Raw genomic sequence first — 19,582 nt, 5'->3', positions numbered from 1 at the left:
TAGGAATCATTTTGCCTTTACAGGATCTGAATAGGAATATTCGTGCTACGTTCTAATAAAAATGGAAGTGGAATTACAAAGTGAGAAAAGAGCAATTTGCAGGATAGGGCTCACTCACAAATTGCAGGAATGGGTCATAATGGACAATCTTCTGCACTCAGTCCTTTCCAAGTTTCAGACTTTTGCAGACACAAAACAGAAGATCCAATAAATTGTTTATAAATTTTAAAAAAAATTATAACCCCATCCTAAGTACTTCTACTCTTCCCCTTTAAATTTTCCACAGAACACTGTTTTTGTAGCTGCCAGTTCTGTGACCTTGCTGGAAGTGGCCAAGCCAGAGATCAATTAGTGAGCACAGAGGAGAGGAGCAGCTTTGCCTGCGTTGTGCCGTCCCTTGGGAGGAGGGCAGATCGTTATCCAGCAGGAGTGCTAACATAGGTTGGGACTAACTGCAAGATGCACAATGCAGCAAAACCAAAAGGAAACAGCAGAACCTCTTTTTTCCTTTGGCTTTCGCATTTTACATTTCCCTATAATTTAAAAATACTTTAATTTTGCGCATAACAAAACCTTGTTACACTAAGCAATATCTACAACAAACACACCATGCTGGCTTCAAACACAAATTATGAAGCAAGCTCTCTAAACCCTCAGGAAATCCCCACTATGTCCCATTTCATAGCCAAGATGACCTAAAGCACAGCAGAATTTAAAGATTTTAGTGCTACACTCTACAAACCACTGTGACGGAGAAGGCTAAAAGACCCAGCACCTGAGCTTCCAGGTTTCTAGCAAAGGGCCCCAGCTGCTGAATGCCTTCAGAACACAACTGGGGGACTTTCCACTAAGGACAAAACTGCTGCCTGACATACAGCTGTGTTCTCAGGACTGCAGGAACCCCAGCTCTTTAGCATTTAAAGGAGTACATAAATATTTCACATAAAACTTAGCCTAAAATAAGCCATATAAAATAAGCTGGTTACTACAGCATTACTATAGTTTGTCTGCTTACCTTAATTTGCAGGCAACTATAATGCTGCTTGTGAGACACACTATTCCTTAAGTCCTCCCACAAAAAACCCTGAGAGATCAATAGTTCTTAAATAAGTAATTAGGAACAGCTGAAATAATTTAGGTCATCAAAGAACAAACAGGATAAATAAAAAGTTATAGTGCTGTGGACACTCGGATGTAATAGATTTTTTACATTTATTTGAGTTAACTGATAGAAAGGCTGAACACCAGAGCATGAGGCAGAACTGCTGCACAGCATCTGGAACAGGAAGGCCAAATAGGATAGCACTACATGCACATATTAAAATTATTTGGCAGTTTAATTAAAATAAAAAGAACAACCAGGAACAAGATACACCAACAGTGCTCAACTTCCCACTCTTAATGCAAGCAAGCTTAGATCATCATGGGAAAGTACATGTAAAATATACTCTCCCCAAAATACAGGTACATTTCTGTTCAAATGCCTAATCTGACCATTTTGGACTTGCACTGGGGCGAGAAAACCCTGGTACATCCTTTACTGTAAGTGCTCATCACAAGGATAACTATTTGTCCAAACATTTGGGCTGTCCACCCTCTTTACAGCCTGGGCTCAATTTTCCCTTTGAGAGAAATGTGATACACTTCAAAACTGATAGTCAGCATTGCAGTCTCCATACCTCCTACGACACAGGCATCCAAATCTTTCTCAGTGTTTCAGCAGACACACAGCTCATTTGCTAGTCACAGCTCCCTGACATCTCCAGCTACTGCATATCCACATTTAGATAACATTTGGCACATCAAAGTTGATGAAATTTTGAGGTATATGCCTAAAGTCTGGAATATGATTTGTATCTGTTGCAGATCTGTTTTCCATTTATCACATCATGTGACAAAACCAGACAGCACAGCAGCAGCTTCATGGGTACACGGAGTGAAGAGTCTCAAATATGCAAAGGTTACTTCTAGTTTGTGCAGCATGAGGGGACTGCACATCATCAGAGAGGAGACAAAGCAGACTGCAAAGAGCCCTTGGTGCTGGTCAACACCCATTTGTCACCTGCAGGCTTCAGCATGCTGGACCTTCTCTGTTTGCTCTGGAGCCTCAGCCACCTGGAGATGAACCAACATGAGGCTGACAATCTGCTCTAGCCATGTCCTGTGCTGGGTTCAGGTACTGGTGCCTTCAGAAAACACCCACCAGTTTCAGCAAAGTCAGTGCTTTACCCCAAGGGTACAGCCTGGGAGCAGTTTCCAAATGCCATTGAATTCTGGCTCTAGTATCACAACATTTTTGATGAAGTTATAATACAACTTCATTAAAACCAAAATGCTCATTATAGCAAGATTTTTAGGCCGTATTTCTGACCAGAGTTCAAAGTGAGACAATTACAATTATTCCTAAGAGTACCTCACAGTCTGCTGATGAAAAATTAATCTTGGTAAAGCTTTTTTTTTTTTCTTTAAATTATTATGACTGTGCTGCCAGCTGCACTCAAACAAACTCTGATTCAAGTTCTAGGCTTCAGGGTCATTGATAGACATTCAGCTACTGCTTCCACCAAAAAAATACTGAGTACCAAGAGAGAAACAGATACAGGAAGGAGACAACATGAAGCTAAAAAACCAAAGAGGGAAGAAACCAAACCCAGTGAAAACAAAAAAATTTTTGTACCAGAAACAGATTGAAAACAGAAAGGAAATTAGCATTTAGGAATGAAAAAGCCTATTCACTGTTGATGTTGAATACAACACCCGGGGAGACAGAAGCTGGGTTTATTTTTGATAGCAGCATAAACATTAAAGATAAGCCAACAGCATTTAGAAAATATGGGTGCAGTACAAAGGCTCATGTGATGAGAGCTGTTTTGCTTTTAATCTTGACCTGGGAAACCTCTTGTATGACAGAGCTTCTTTTCAGTGGAGTCAGTCCTGCCTAGTTCCTCTGACTATTAGTGATAAAAAGGCCACCCAAGTTGTTTCTGCTTTGGAATGATGGCAGGTTTTCAATCTTAAACTTCAAAGGAAAAGGAAAAAACCCACCCGAATATATCTGTCTAAGGACCTGCACCAAACTCCTGTCATCCCTTATCTGATCCAATCACACTCTTCCCTAAAACAACAATCCTTACAACTCTGTATCTCTGTTTTTCTAGAAAGGATGTACATATACCCCCAAATATTTATCTACTTGCCACTGATATAAATGAAAATACTTATCTCATATTGATATGAGATAAACACATATCATGTCCTACCTACAAATAGAAAAGCCAGCTGATTTCCAGATTGGTTCAGCATGTCTACAAGCCCAGTAGCACAAAAGTGCAAACCACATCAACCACAGTCATTGTGAGGGCTCAGTGATCACAGAATCACATCTCAAATGTGTATTACAAAGTATCAAGACTGAAAACTGTGAAGCTCCATGAAGTTCAGTCCTGCTTTGGACGTCTCTCCACATGGTCCAGGCATGTCTAGAGAGCAGAGTTACAGACCAGCACTCAGTCTTTGCAACTTCACACCCTTAAAGTGCAGTGTGCAACTTGTTGCATACAATACTTCCAACCCCACAGGTTCAGTGACAAGAGGACCCAAGAACCTTTCTGCCCCTTTTCCCTCACAGCCCACACAGCAGAGATGCCCTACAACCAGCTGCAGCCTCCATTCCCATGGGCACAAGAGGCACACACACCTTCATTCACAACCAAAATGTTGAAGGGCAGAGGAAGTACCAACACCCCATGTTGATATGTCATGTTACACCATGTTACAGATAGGAGAATTCACATGACCATTTAGGGCATCACCTTAATTAGAAACTGTAATTAAATGCCCACTGAAGGTTGGTAATATCATTTGCTTCCAGGCCTTCTTATTTCATGAGGAATGCTCTGTTGGGTCAGATCAATTGTCCCATGGAGCCTGGTACTGTCCCTCAAAGCTGTGTTTACTGCTGAGTTTTGTCATGGCCACCAGAAGAAAAGTTTTACACATTCAGCAGTTGCCAGATGGGGTGAGAACACAGCCAGAGCACTGAGGGCAGCACAGTCTACACAACAACTGAGCTGTCAGGAATGCTGAGCTGCGCTGCCCTCTGTCCTAAACAGCACCTATAAAAATAAGATTAAAGCACTAGCATTTACAAATGTTTCAGGAAGCTGCTGGCCTGCAGGTGACCACACACTGCCTTTGGGCTAGCTCTGGCCAAAGCAGGTGAGTGTGGGATGGTGTGACAGGGCCACACCACAGGGGTTGGCAGGGGAGCGCTGCTTTGCTCAAGAGAGATTAAGGAACACTCTATGCCACAACTCCACAAAGCTGAGACACCTCAAACAAGAAAGTGAAATCAGAAAATTAACAACTAGAGCAGCACATATTGAGACATGCACTCTTTTTTTTAACCTAGACCTTTGTTGGTTTTAATAATTGATATAAAGTAACAGATGACTCACTAATTGCACTTCTAAATCGTAACCCAACCTGGAATCAATCACACATGGCATAACTTCTGTTCTTATTTGAGGCTAAATCCACCACAGCGCCTTCAGTAGCCGCTCTAATAATTGCATTAGTCATAACCTGAAAGTATTTCCCATTTCCTTAGTTCCAGTTTTGCTTGCTCTTCAAGCTGATCCTCATCCCTATTGCTTAAAAGATCTCTAAAATGTTACCCTTCAGAGCCTGCTCTGGGACTTGAGGAGCCCTGTGCAACATTTTGTGGTGTGATTCCTCCTCTCCTGGTGTCTAATTTTCCTCCAGTACCATTTTATCTCCTTTGCTCTAGCTCAGAGAATCATTCAGGGTTGCAACAGATACTAGCAAGCACTGTGTAAAGCTTGGTGAAGAGTTAGGTACACAAATGACTGCCAGCATAAATCATATAATCTTTTGTTTTGCAGCACAAATTCTCAGTTTTTAAGTATCCTCTACACTGGATACTTACCTGCTTGATGCTCTCCCTTCCATGCCTGAGATACACTTTAAAATAAAAATTAATACAGATCCTGTGAGGATTTTTCAAAATAAAACTCTTTGCTATATCAATCTTATGAGACTAATTTCCCATGTAAAGACAGCTTTTCCTATGAAGATTTTTAAAAGACATGCACACAAAGTTATGCTTTGCAATTCAAATTCGGTCCTCAGCTATCTTTGCACAAATCCCATTAACTTAAGTATATGTCTAAAGGCAGAATTTGAAATCCATAAAGAACTGGGTCACTGGACAATGGTAAGTCTCAAACAGAGATTTCTGAGTTATAACAAGAAAGAAATCCCTCTTCCCTCGGGCACTACAGGAGCATTCCCATTTGTCTGTAAACAATACCAAACACTTGCGATCTGACAGGCTGCATTTCATCCTTGCTCACTTAGGGGTTTCCCCTGTCCTGTAGCTAATGGCCACTTAGTGCTCAGTGCAGCATTGGGGCAGAACTGCATCCCCAGAGCCCATCCCTGCTGCACAGGCCAGCGCCTGCCTCTCTCCAACCTTCACACTGGCACCAACCAGCAACGCCTTACAAAGGGCCCCTCATTTGTCTGAGGAGCAGGTGACATTCAAGCACACATGACAATGTCTTGACTATTTCTATGGAAAAATCTGTAGGAAAAACACATTATTTCCACTGTAGTTACACGTTTTAAAAAATAATTCTTTCTATGCCAGTATTTTGTCCCAAGAAAGAGGACAATTATTCTTAATTACTTCAACTTTCACCAAGGTAACTCTTAATTCCATGTTGCTTTTGGTACAATTCAATCCCCATCTTTTATTGACTACACTTAGAGCTATGAATTCAATTTTCTTCCTTTTCATTCCATGAAGCCTAAAGACAGATGTTAACTTTTTTCCAAGCCTCAGATGTTCTTTTCCTTGTTAAATGTACATCCTTGTACTGCAGCACCAAAGCTCTTCCAATCCCCTGTATTCTAAGTTAATCCATCAATCCCCTTTCCTCTTCGTTTTTGCCCTTGGCAAATCATTAGCCCAAGGGAGAACTCAACAGAAAAATTCAAGATTTCACTCAGACCACAGCTGAAAACATCTTTCTTGTACCTCTGCAATAACTTCACTACCTGAGGTGGTATCTCTTGCAGATTTTTCCTTCCTCACTACATTTCCAGCTGCACTGCACAGCCACTCATTTCACAGCTGTCCCTTCCCATCCCACCATCCACCCAGCAGCCTTTCTCCACGCTGTATTTATGCAGTGTCTCTATTTGATGCAATCAATTTCAAATAAAACTGTTCTTATGTTAAGTCCTTGGACCAGTCCTTGATTTCCAGCCATTATTTTCTGCCTATTTTCAAGGCCCACACTAATATTTTAAGGTCACACAGGAGATTTGGCTAAATTCATTCATCGCTTTGAAATCTCTCGATCCAAGACATGAAAGCAGTTACTGAGATTCCTCATATTTGTTTCTCCTTTCAATCCTCAAACATAACAAGATAAAAGTCTGTTACAAAGGCAGAGCAATGTCTGACTGTTCAGAACCAGGGTGACATTTCAGCCACAGGCTTGCAAAGGAGTACACAAAATGTAAGTCTAATTGGAACAAGGTGGACCTCTCCCTGCACATAAAGTTATTAATGCACACGTGCTTTCCACTTCCACTGTAATGCTGAAATCACTCTTTTGAATGAAAGTTACTGTTTCACTTTAGCACCAAAATCTCCTGATCCTACAATCTTTGGCCAAAGTTCCCTCGGGGGCTGCTTCAGCACAGCACATTGTGTACTGATTATTTTGGAATAGAGCTCCCCAGTCTTTCATCTTCACAGCCTGTATAAAATCAGTTCTGAAAAGTATAAAAAGTGATATCGAATATGATTGCCATGCACATGTATGCTAGAAGCCGAGTTCAGAAAGGCACTTAACCTAGAAAATCTGGCAGAAATTCTGAAGCACTCAAGTGACTATATTGGCCATTTGAGTGTCAAAGCACATGGAATGCTAAAGGATTTTTAAGTTCTGTAACTGTCCTATGTAACCCACATACAAAGAAGAAAGAAAATCCATCAGACTCAGCTCTCTCTCCCCTCATACCTAAAGGTTCTGCTCGTCAGGGCTGCTCTGGATTGCGATGATCATCAGCTCTGGGAGCTCTCTCCACCACCACTGCAGTGCCCATGTGCTCTAGAACAGCCACATGTCTGGGATTGGGAAGAACTACTGCAGGGGGCTGAAAACTAAGTTAAATCCATTTGTCTTGATCTCTAGAAGAGAAAGATGAAAATCATTGACTACCACACTGCTTGTGCAGCCCAACCTGCCCAAACACAACACGAAAGTGCCTTGATTTGTCCTCAGTCACCGAGGATTCCACAAGGAGCTCAACCCCTCAGATGGAAACCCTATTCCTCAACTCGGTTTGGGAACCTGCTCTTTCTGCACTGCCTTGGATTTGGCAGCGAGATGTTAAACCCTCCAAGGTCGGGCGCTGCGTGAGGGGCCGAGGCCCTGCCGGACCCCTGTCCCGGTCCCCTCCCCTCAGCGCTGCCCCCGGGCCCGCCCGGCGCCCCCCTCAGCTGGCGGGGCCGGGGCTGCCGGAGCTATTCCCACTCGCGGCCACGGCCGGGGTCGCTGTAGCGCCGCTGCCGCCGCATTGTCGGTGCCCGCCTCGGAGCCCCGAGCCGGGCCGGCCCTGCCCTCACACACCTGCCCAGCCCGTGCCCTCAGCGCTGCGCACTCTGCGCCCGGCACGCTCGCGCCTACGCCGTTGGCGCGGCGGGAGCCCTCAGGTGCGGCGCCCGCGCTGACGACATTACGGAGAGTCCGTAACACACACCGACCTCTCGGAGGGGCTCTACGCAAGCGGCGTTTCCAGGTGCGGCTCAACCGCTCCCACACCGCGCGGCCACGGAACGCTCCGAGAGGCAGCGCCGGTCCCCGGGCGGCGGGCGGGACCGCGCGGGCTGCGCGGGGAGCAGCGGCCGCAGGTGGGGAACTGGGCCGGCCGAGCAGCCCTACGCCGATTCCGTAAGGCTGCGCCGGCCTGCAGGAAACGGCCGGGTCCGCGGCGCTACGGAGCCGGCGCAGGGCGGCGCGGCGCCCCGTACGCAGTTGGCGTAGGGCGCTCTCAGGTGCAGGGAAGGGGCGGGCGCGCGTTGCCCGGCAGCCGCAGCCTATGGGGGCGCGGGGCGCGGTCACGTGCGCAGCCCCGCTCGGCGCTGCGGAGCCGGAGGAGCCGGACGGGGCCGCGGAGCCGGACGGGGCCGCGGGGCAGCGCCGGGGCCGGCGCCGAGCGGGGTGAGGCGGGCGGGGGGCGGCGGGGAGGTGTCGGGGCGGCGGGCGGCCCGTCCCCGGGGCACCGCTCCTCCCACTGCACCGGGCACTGCGGGCTGGAGGCAAGGGCAGGACACGGCGCGGGGGGCGGCGCGGGGTGGGGGGCGCTGCTGCGCGCGCGGAGGGGCGCGGTGGGGCGGGGGGGGCTCCGCGCCCCGCGGGGCCGCGGGCGGGGGCGGCGGGGAGGGGTGCGGGGCTCGGCGGCGCCGTGCGCGGGCGGCCGCCCCTCCGCCGGCCGCGGGGCGCGTTACCTGCTCGCGGGGCGCGCACCTGTCGGCGGGGCGCGTTACCTGTCCGCGGGCGTGCCGGTGGCGGCGGGGCCGGGCGCAGCCGGGCCGCTGCGCGCGGTGTCCCCGGGCGGTCCCGGCCAGGTGCGGGCTGGGCGGCTCCCGCCGGGGCTCGTGCTCGGCCCGAAGTTCGCTCCGGCGCGGTCGGTGCAGCGCCCTCCGCGCCCCGGCCCCGCGGGGCAGCCGAGTCCGTCCGGGCCCCGGCGGGCTCCCGGCTCCGAGCACACTCATCAGTGTTATGGTCCACGGTTTGTTTGGGTTTTTCCTTCTCTTTCATTCTGTATTTGCTTTGCACTGGATTTTGTAATCATTAACCCGCTATCCCTTCTGGAAGTGAGAGCGTGGAAGGGATAACCGGGGAGTCACATGCCTGCCACTGAGTAGAGCAAAACTTGAGTTTTGAGTGAAAAGTGGAAATATGCGTTATCTGCCTAAATGTCTTATTATTTATTTACGTGGCTCTGAAAATGCTGCCTTGTGATTTACAGAAAGAAGAGAGTAAGCCTTCCTAGCAGGTCCTGTACAGGGTATGGCAGAAGAGAAAATTTATAATGTGGGGGGTCCTAGATACAGTGGAATTAATTATTTTCTGTATCCGTGTCCTCTAGTTTGTTAGCAGTTTTTAAAAGTTTTATCGTACTTTGTCGTGAAAACACAGGCTAAATGTGGTTAAAGCAAAGAAAGATTTAAATGGGCATTATTGTGCAGAATATTACATATTTCAGATCTCCAGTTCCAAAAAATGTTTATGAAACTGTAAGTTAATTAAAATAGCTGGGCTATTTATCTTAAATTAAAATACTTGTGTTCTAGCAAACATTTGAAGCCTGTCCTTCTAGGGTAAAGACAGAAAATTAAAATAATTTCCTCCATTCATGCAGAATAGTTTAACATCTTTAAAAAGAATGGAGAAGAAAGGACTATTTGCAAATGTGGTCTAGTCTTTGATTTTTAAAGACATGGTGACCATTTTTGAGACCTGTAGGAAGCAGCCGTGGTGGCAGAGAGGAAGGAAGGAAGGAGTATGGAGCGGTGCTGGCTACTTGGAGGGGAGGCCTTAGAACAAAACTTCTGGAATGGGAAGCAAGGAAGGCCTGGCAGTGTCTCTGGAGACTGCTGGACTCCTGTGTTTGCTCAAGGTCGTTGTTCTCTCTGAAAAGCAAAAGCGTTTTCCAAGAATTGAACGAGCCCACCTCTTCCATGGAAGGTGTGCAAGCTGGGTTGTAGTTATTTCCTGCCAGTGTAGAGAGGAAGGCAAAATCTGTGTCAGCAGACTGCAGCTGGCTATAGCTTCTACTAAATTCCTGGTCATTTTTAGGAAGTTAGACTTGTCTCTGGAAGTTCTTGGCATGTATAATTTTCTTCTGTCTGGAGCTTTCCAACCATTTTTCCTTTGCTTCATGTTGTGTAGAATGCAGAGAGAGATGTAGAGAAGAGAGGGTAGAATTGTTATGAGTGAGGGTTTAATGTTTTCAGTGCCCTGTTCCTCGGAATCTCATCATTGATGGTGCCTGTCTGGTGCTGCTTTGGCATTTGTGGTTCAAAGAGAATCTTTAGTCTTGTGAGTTTGGTTAGTCCTGGTTTTATAAAGGGCTTTCTCTGCGCGGGCTGTTCATCCAGACTGGTTTCTGCTGAACTATTGGCAGCATTTTTCATCTCTGCACAAAGAAGACACTGATAAAGTGCCAGTTCTAGGTTTGTGTGGTTGACAGGCTGAATACGAGGTGGAAATCTAGGACTTGACTTCTTGGGGAACTGGAGAAAGATTCCACATAGAAATACCTGTGTGTTGGGGGCTGGGGGAGCCCCAGGGGTAACTGGTGTCAATGTTGTGAGGAAGTGACCAAACCCAGTTTTGTGGCTTGTCCGAGAAGGAATTTCAGACATAGCTGGTTTCAAAACAAAAGCTCAGAAGTAAATGAGAAGACAGTAAGCAGCTGGAAAGGTACAACAGAAGATGGCATAAAGCAAGCTATGACAGACCTAAACACGGGAGGAGTAGTTTAAACTGTAGTGGATTTGTGGGTTTTGGTGACTGTTGGTTCTGCCTTGTACGCAGTTTTCCCATGGATGTTCGTTCAGAATGCAATGCTTAAGGTCGCAGAGCTCTCTTCTTTTGAAGCCCCTCTGTTAATGTTCCTCAAAAGCCTGTGGGTGGACTGAGATTTTTTTTTTTGAACTGTGAAATCTTGTTTGGAAATAAAAAAAATGTATAAAAAAAAAAGTAGTCTAAGAAGCTGCTTCATGTTGTGAAAAACCTCACTGTAGAATCATAAAAGCTGCAGTTTTTCCACGTTGCTTTGTAGCCTGGCATGTAAATAGAGCTCTTTGAAGAGCATATCCATGGCTGGAAAGGGGGAGTGGGAAAGGCTCTGGCTGGTTAACAAGCTTCTGAGTGTGTGAAAAGCCGCCATGAACATGCTTGGTGAAGTGTCTGTTAAAGCATGGGACTCTGGCCTGGCCTGAGGTACATACACCTGGAAGTGGCCAGTGTGCCCAAGTATCACTATGGAAAGAGCAGAACAGTGGCAGTTGGTGTATTTACAGACTGGGCTGGGTGAGGGGACGCTCGGGGCAGGTGGCAGGGAGGTGCTGGGATGATCTGATTTGAGGGAGATGCTGGGGGCGGTGAGGATGCAGAGGGTCAGTCTGCACCTCTCTGGGCTCACCTCCAGCTCTTGGTGGGTTCAGGGTTATGGTGTCTCTCACCATGCCAACAGCAGACTTCGGCGTTTTGGGGTCTGTGCCTTACTTTGTACTGGGCTGGGGAGAGCGAGGACTTTTCTGAACGGCCACATGAGGAGCACTTGGCTGGTGTGGTGTCCTGGATTTGCTGTAGCCCAGCAGTATTGGCGAGTGAAGATTGCTTTGCTGCTGAATATGCTGCAGTGAGGAAATCAAAAGGAAAATTCCTGTTTAAAGCAATATGAAAAAACTGTTAAGAGATTTAAAGAACAGAAAAATACAAACCCTTTTGTAGGAACCATAGTTTGAACTATGTTTGTTGTAATTGTGGCGTGATTTGACAAACAGAAACTTTGTACTTGATATTTATGGAAGGAGAAGCCTTACCTGAAAGGCATTGCTGGTATCTTTTGTTAAAAGCAATAACTGATGTAAGCTACAAGGCCAAAGACAGTATTTTTTCCAGTTGTACTTCTGCAGTTCTTGGCACTTGTGTAGTTTTTCCTTCTTATGTGCAAGTTTTTCACTGAGCACTGATGACAGAAAACAGTGTCACAGTTTGTGTCAGTGTCAGCTCACAGAGGGACAGTGTTTCTATTTAGCTTCTTTGAAAACCTCAATTCATGTCCCTTAACAAAAAACCTGCAGAGCAATTCTTAGGAATGATATGAGCGAGTAAACATCTTGCACTCTGGATTTTTAGACTTTATTTAGTAGCTAAATCACCTTATGTTTCTGGTCCTCTTACTCTAGTCATCATGGAATAGGAGGGGACAGAATTCTTGGAGCCCACCCCACGTTTGTCTGTTGTGTTGTGCTCCTAGCTCTGCTGTGCAGTGCACATCCTGACCTTTCTGCTAATTTCCTGTGTGGTGTCAAATGTGGACGAGGTGCTGGCTGTAGGGGAAGCCCCAGAACAAAATCAGGGTTTGTCATTTGTTCTGCTGTTTGTGAAGGTATGTAAAGCATGGCCCTGGGCTGCTCTGTCCCTCCTTTGCTGCTGAACCCAAGAACTGTGGGACTAACCCAAGGCTGGATTTTGTGTGCTGCTGAGCCAGGCTGCTGTTTCTCTGGGCCACCTGCACATCTGCCCATTGGCTTCTCCAGTAATAAAGACCAGGGATTAATTACTAAACCCCATGCCCTTGTGGTTTTATGTCGTTGATTTTTCTATAATTGTGCAAAACTTTGTCACTCTTCTGTAGTAAAATCTTGTCGTAACTTCTTGGTAACTTAAAAGTGTAAGTGGATGTTGAAGAGGAATAATCTTACGAAATCCATTTTAGGGATCTTTTGGATTGTGGAAACTTGAGTGATCCTGCCACATGTGTTGATTTACATTAGTTCCCTTATGTTGTGGTTTGGTGTGCTATTTCAGAGCCCTAAGATGCTCCTGGTGATTGACATAACAAAATGTAAATTATATGCTGTTTTCCTAAGGTCTAATTTATCTGTCGTAAGGTTTGTGTACCAACAGTACTGAGCTCTTCTTACAATAATGTTTCTTTTTCATGTAATGCCTACACAGGGGAATTAAATTACCCTTAATTGTATGCTTAAAAAGAAAATAAAATCGGGGTCTGTTTGGCTATGCCAGTAAATTAAATTTTGCTGCTTCTTGTTCTTTTTGTGCATTTAGTTTAAATTGTCTTTATTGAAAAATTTTATGTTTGAATATCTGGTTGGGAAAAAACACTCTTACTCGTGGGTAGCTGTGAGATGTCACAAACTTGAAGAAATCTTATGAACCAGAATTCATTTAGATTTTAAAGCAGACCTTGGCATTTGGCCTGGCAGTAAATGAACTCAGTGGTGAGAAACGGGTGTTGCCCCATAGAAATTGCCCCCTGGTAGGAGCAGAAAAGGGCAGGCTGAGTTTAAGGCCTTGTACTTTTCTCTTTTTCCTCTGATTCTTGTGGGGGAAGACACTTTGAACACATTTCTTGTTTTACTTGCAACACAGCAGATTGGAGTGTTGGCACAGCGTCTTGAAGTGTTGGGCCCTCAAGAGTCTTTAGTGTTCCCTGAGACAGGGGGATGATGTTCCATGGGGGAATGTTCCTCTGGAGCTACTGGGCTCAGTTGATGATGACCCTAAACCAAATGTTCCCTAATCCCAGCTCTCAGCTGGCAGGATCTGCCTTGTGGGAAGGCCGGCAGAGCCCTCGGGTGTGTGGGAAGCCCAGCCCCACGACCTCTGTGCAGCTGCTTCGTGCTTCCAGAATGAGCTTTGGCCAAACTCTCCCTCGAGAGGCTCAGGAGGCCTGAGGCTGTGGCAGGGGTTTTTTGGGCACACAGCAGCTGATTCCTTCCAGCAAGATTTTGCCAAAAGATTGTTTACCATAGTTCCACTGATGTTGTGAAATTAATGCATCTTTTTTAGTCTATATTTTGCAGGGAATGGGTCCCATAACAGGATTGTGGTAAGTCATGGTTGATCTTGAAGGAGGCATAAAGTTTTTTTCACTTGTTGCAGGGCTGGGGGTTATTTTTGGGTTTTTTTAGGGTGTAGCAGCCAAAGCATGGGTCCCAATTTAACCCTCTCCATAAAGATGGTATCTTTCTTCATAACATGAACTAACATGAAATCATAAACGTGGTATCTTGCTCACTAAAGAAACTGTACAAAATTCAGCTAGGAAACAAGCTGCACTCCACTGAATTTAGTTGCCATTGTTGAAATAGGTGATGTTTTAAAATTGCCAGCTCGTATATACCTGGTGTTTGATTGACAAGGTTTTTTTACAGCCTGCTTAGCAAGACACTGACCTGTTGGACCAAACACATGACATGGAGACTACATGTCAGGAGAGTACGAATAGATCCATTCAACAAACAAATTGTAACTTGTATTAACAAAGAAAATAAAAAGCATTTGAGTTAGCTGCCCCACAGCAGTCAGCCTGTGCTGTGTTCCTGACAGAGTAGGAGCATGATCATCAAGGGTCCAATGGTGGCACCTTGTGTAGGGAAGGTCTGTGGGACTGGGCTGGAGGTGTTTCTGTTAACCATCAAACAAATCACAGCAGTGGTGTGGAAGCACTAACATGTGCTAAGGTTTGATCAGTTTGGAAGCTGAATGCACATAACAGCCATTTATGTGCTGTTCATTCCCTGGCTGTGGTGGCAGTGGCCCAACCCGTGTGGCTGGTTTTCCCAGCTGAGGAAGCTGTGTGATGTTCTGACAGGTGTGACTGATGCTGGGGCTGGCTGAAGACAGGCATTTTCCAGTATGAAGACAAGGATATAGATTAGTAATTTATTCCTATTTTTGATAACAGCTGTGCTGAAAGGGGCAGCTCTTTGCATATGGAAACTTGTTCTTTTTCTCCAGGTATGGGGGCTGAGTTTGCTCTGTGGCACTCATGATGCTCTTCTACTTTTCCTTCTCTGCTCTGCCTGATTGCTGTATGTCTGATGTGAGAATCTGCCTGATTGCTCTGTCTGACATGGGGGGATTTGCTTTAATGGAAAAGACTCTGGAGTAGAAGGGGAAGCTGTAGGTGTACAGCCTGTGACTCCAGGGAGTGAAGTACTGGAGAGCAGGCACAGGCACTGGAAAGCTGAGGGCTGTGGTATGATGGAACAAACAGCAAACATGGGTCTGTAAGTAGGATACTTGATGGGATTTCAAGGAAACAGACACAGACTCAGAACACTTGGATTCCTACTCTCTGACTGGACTGCTCTTCCAGTCCAAATCTCTTCCCCTTTACTGATAGCTGGTATAGCTCAACAGAAGATAAGGGGAAAACATAAATGTCCAAGAAGTGATTTCTCCCCACCTCTGCTTTGAAGGATGCCTTTTCCATGTCATAGGCTCTCAGTGACTGTCATCTTTTCAGAGAGCTAAAACTGTTTGGTGAGCAGTTATTCCGTGTCCTAATGCTTCATGATCTCTTGATTTGATGGCTAGGTAATTGGACTTGGCAAATAGATTAGGGCTTCTTTGGTTACCCAGTCATGCTCTCCAAGTCTTCAATCATGCAGAGACTTAATCTGTTCCTTTCAAGTGCTCAGCTGTGCCATTTGGGTGACCTTAAAGAGCATCACCGGGGCTGAACTGCAGTGTGTGGTACGTGGGGATGGGGCGTAGGAGAACTGGGAGCACTGCTTCCAAAACTGGAAATGGGTAAAACTCTTCAACAGCAGGCACTGAGCAACACTGTGTTCCAGTGAAGAATGTCTGGCAATTAACCTGCAAGTATTGATTAGGGCAGCATTTGGCCCCTTTTCAGGTTCTGCCGTGGACTTACCACACAATTTCATTTCTTCGTGTCTGAAGTTCCTCCTATAAAGATCTGAAATGTTTTCCTGTCTCATAAAAACTGTTATTTTAAAACCAGTAATAAATGTACTCTGGTAAATATGGCGACAAGTGTTCTAGAAAAGCCAGGAAGAAAGGCAAATACTGGGAAAAGGGCGGGGAGACAAAACTGATAACTTCTTTGCTTCTGGTGGGTGAGGGTGAAATTGGTGACTGCCAAAAATATGAGCTCAGAGAAGTAGCTTGCTCTGCTCTGAGCCCACATCTGTACACACCTCCTCATCTCTACAGATGGCCAGAAGGCTGAAGAGAGAACACAGTTGTCTAAATTTGTGTAAGAGAAAAGAATCATGACTCCCACCTTGGAGGCACAGAAGAACCTCCTGTAACTGGGGGGTTTTTGACAATTTTAAAAAATTTGGTTGAATTTTCAGTCTTAGCAAATTCTGTGGAACCTGACACTGTTCATAGTTGCTACATAAATAACTTCTAAAATTTTAATTTGTGTTAAAAGATGGTTGTCTGGAATAGCAGTCTTTATTCCTTCAAAACTGGCCTGCTAAGGAATATATTTGATCCAGAAGTCATCTTTGCATGCTTATACTTTAGCAACTTATAAGATGCTTTTCCACTTAAGATTTCATAGTTCTTCTTCATATTTTAGAAATAACAACTGTCACAGTCACAGTGATGGTGTTGTTTGGATAAATCATGGTAAAAGGCATGAAGATAAAACCAAAATATTTCTGCTTTCATGTTTCTTTTCTCCTACCATTAGTGTGGGCATGACATTGTCTTTTACACTGAATATATTCATATGGTCTGCTTTATCTTTCAGAGGATTCAGTAATTTTCCTTTTGTTAGCTGAGGAGATAAAGGATATTTTTTAAAGCAGGTAGCTGGGAGTCAGTACTATATAAGTAGTGATCTCTTGACCAAAACCCTGGGTTTGTGGATGTGGCCTTATGTAATAACCTAACAGAAGAGAGCAGCTTACAATGTGCATCTTGGACAGGTCTCTGATCAAGCCCATTCTTTACAGAAGGCTTGAATACTGAATGTCCCTGACTTGTGACTGTAGATACTGTTCCCTTCCACCCCGAACACTGAGGAGCCTGAAACTGGAAACCTCCTGACCCTTTTAAAAACAAACGAGCAATTTTGTTTAACTTTTTGCTGCGAGTCAGGAGCCTGAGCTTCATGCCAAGTTTCAGTGTGATCCAAAGTAACACTGCAGACTTATGGAAAACCTCCTGCAATATGGAAATGATGAAGCTGTGACTGCTGAGGTGCTGTGATTTATTACAGCAGATTCTTAGAAGGGGAATAAGAGATGTCCTGCCCTAAACATCCTTCAGTAAATTACAGTTCTTAGAACTTACCAAGTGTATAGGTGAAATATTTTGGGTTCCTTAATATGGTTTCTACATTAGTGTTAAAATAGCCACGTTATAAATGGATCTGCTCTTTCTGTGCAGTTGGGTGGTAACTGGCCTTTGTTTTGGTTCACCTTGAGATGCTTCCAAGTGTTCTTTTAGTGGAGCAGCAGCAGCAGCCCAGTGCCACTGTCATAACAGCATTCCACCCTCTGTGAGGAGTTGCAGCAGCACCACCACACATGGATGCATTGGTCTCTCCCTTGCAGGATGAGGACACTCATCCTCCCAGCACTGTGTCTACAAAACTTTTCTCTGGTGGCTGTTCCATGAAGTTTTGAAGGGGAGCAAGTGTGCTGAAAGACTGTTAAATGTAAAGAGGATTCAGAAGCATTTGCAGAGAAATGGGCAGCTCCACACTTGAACTGAGCTGACTGGGATCAATGGACTGCCCAGGAAGGCAGAGGGAGTCCAGGAGAAGCTGTCAGATATTTCTTCTGGAGTATCCATTTACGGATGCTTCTGCAGTTACTGCAGGGTTTGAATATCATTGAACTGGTGCTTCTGCAGTTGCTGTAGAAACTGTTGGCTCAGGCTGTCTCCTTGCAGCTCTCCTTCAGAGGAAGGACTGCTCGGGGAGAGCTGGGCTGGGCATGGGACTCACTGGTACGCTCCCTGTTTCTTTCACACTGCGACCTGCAATCTTTATTTTAATACAAATCCCTTGGCTAGCTTTTCTCTTGCTTATAAGTGTTTGATCTGTATGTGGTGCTCGCAGTAAAGGAGTCCTCTTGTGCCAGAAGAACAAAGACTTGCTTTCTGCTGGTGCTGGGCACCACTGATTTGCAGTAGCTGCCTGGTTTTAGTGCCAGTTTTAGCAGGTGCACCTTGTCTCAATGAGTTCTCTTTGCCCTCATCACACAGCACAGTAGCAAGTCTCATGCACAGTCTATAGAAGACTGAATTTTGGCAGAGAGCTGAGGAGTTTAGGAGTTACTGTACTTCCCCTCTCCTTTCTTTCCCTTGCTCTGCTTTCATTATTTGTGCTCTCGTTACAGTTGGACTAGGTGATCGATGTAGCTGATCGTATTCTAACAAAGTCTGAAATATCTCCTGAAAAGATCAAAGTAGCCATCCTGAAAGATCTCACAGGAGTTATAAACTGCTGTTGGATGGCTGGAGCTCAATGTGGAGCAGTCCAAAGGGGTCGTGTTTGAGGGGTGTGGTTTGGGTGCAGGCAGGGGAAGCCATGCACTCCTGCTCATCTGGGTTCCCAATGGTTTTCCTGGTTTGTAAGAGAGATTCTCTCAGACCCTCTCCATCCTTTACATCTGATTTTGGGTGTTTTAGATGGTCACTCTGTATCTAATGTGAAAGCTGGGTTTTGACTGGTTATTTTGTTGTTTTGTTAAGAGAGAGAGAGAGAGAAGAAATTCCCTTCTCCTCCACAGCTTGCTCCTCTGTCAGTTTGAGCTTTAGAAAAAGCAAGTGGCAAAGAGAGCCTTTGGGTCCTTTCTTCAAAGCCAATGATGTGCTAAAATGTGGTGTGCAGAGTGCTGAGGAGCTGCCTGCAAAGCTTCCCCTTGTCTTGCACAATGGCTCAGGTCCCTCCATAGTGTTCTGAAGTGTTCTTGTTTTTTGGCTTCTCTTCTTCCTGAGAACAGACTGTGTGTGTCCTGCTGCCTGACAAAAGAGGGGCTCCACTGGTCTTTTTTGGAAAAGACACAAGGTTCCTGAGTCCTTGTCAGTTTGACTTTCAAAAGAGCACAGTGCTCAAAAAATTTGATGCCTGAAAGTAGGACACATTGTGAATTAGGTTCCTGAGTTTAATCATACCATATTCAGATATTGAATTGCTGATTTGACTCTCATGAATGGACAGGTAATTGTTGTCAGGCGTTTCCTGGGCCAGTTTGCCAAGCTAACCTGTGAGGAACCCATGATCCTGCAAGAGAGACTGAATAACAAAAGCAGCCAGGAATGCAGTGTCTGTTCGAATTAAGCTAATGAAGCCTTAAGGAGGTGGAAAGCTAGAAAGGGAAGAGGATGCTCCGTGCTTGGTGTGTGTTGTAAATGAAAAACTTACACTGTTCCAAGTGCTACCACTGAGTTACTATGGCCCTGGGCAAGTCACTTGAATTTTTGGGCAGTGAGGTCTCTTCCCCATGTGAACAACACAACATTTACACCTATCACAGCAATTAGAAAAGTGATGCTTGAAGAGTTGTGGAATTCTTGAGTATCTAAGGTCTGATTTTGGCTTTTTTTCCTAATAGAAGTACACTGAAACTTGATAACTGCAATCAAAATAGAAAAGACTGAGTAATGTTTTTTCAGTCTCCTTTAAAGTCCAGCATGGAGGTTGCCATCTCCCCCAGGTTAGCAAGAGGAGGGTGGGCAGTCCTGTCTGGTTTCTGGGAGACAGAGAAGTAATTTCCAAGATTTCTTTGGTTTGTTACCTCTGAGCTGTTTCATTCAATTTACTCTTCGTGGTGTTGAAAAACATGCTTTGTCTCTTGAGAGGCTGCAGAAACTTTGCAGGGTTTGGCAGTTCCACAAAGCACCTTGGTGACACCTGCATGCTTTGATATCTCATTGCAGTATTCAGGAATGAGATCAGTCTAGAAATGCAGTATATTCTCCCCATGGTAAATGGGAGAAATTGGCCACAA

General features: G+C 45.4%; 1 protein-coding gene across 3 annotated transcripts in view; it reads left to right on the top strand.

Moving 5' to 3' along the window:
* Nucleotides 1-8,169: 8,169 nt before the first annotated feature.
* STRBP (spermatid perinuclear RNA binding protein) overlaps nucleotides 8,170-19,582 on the top strand; it is a 46,524-nt gene continuing 35,111 nt past the window's right edge. For all 3 annotated transcript variants that reach the window (XM_084219704.1, XM_084219703.1, XM_084219702.1), the window contains exon 1: nucleotides 8,170-8,258. The gene's annotated coding sequence lies outside the window, so the exon portion shown is untranslated. The remainder of the gene's footprint in view (nucleotides 8,259-19,582) is intronic.

Source organism: Fringilla coelebs (assembly GCF_963513975.1).
Source record: "Fringilla coelebs genome assembly, chromosome: 21".
Lineage (NCBI taxonomy): Eukaryota > Metazoa > Chordata > Aves > Passeriformes > Fringillidae > Fringilla > Fringilla coelebs.
This window is presented reverse-complemented; position numbering and strand designations above follow the sequence as displayed.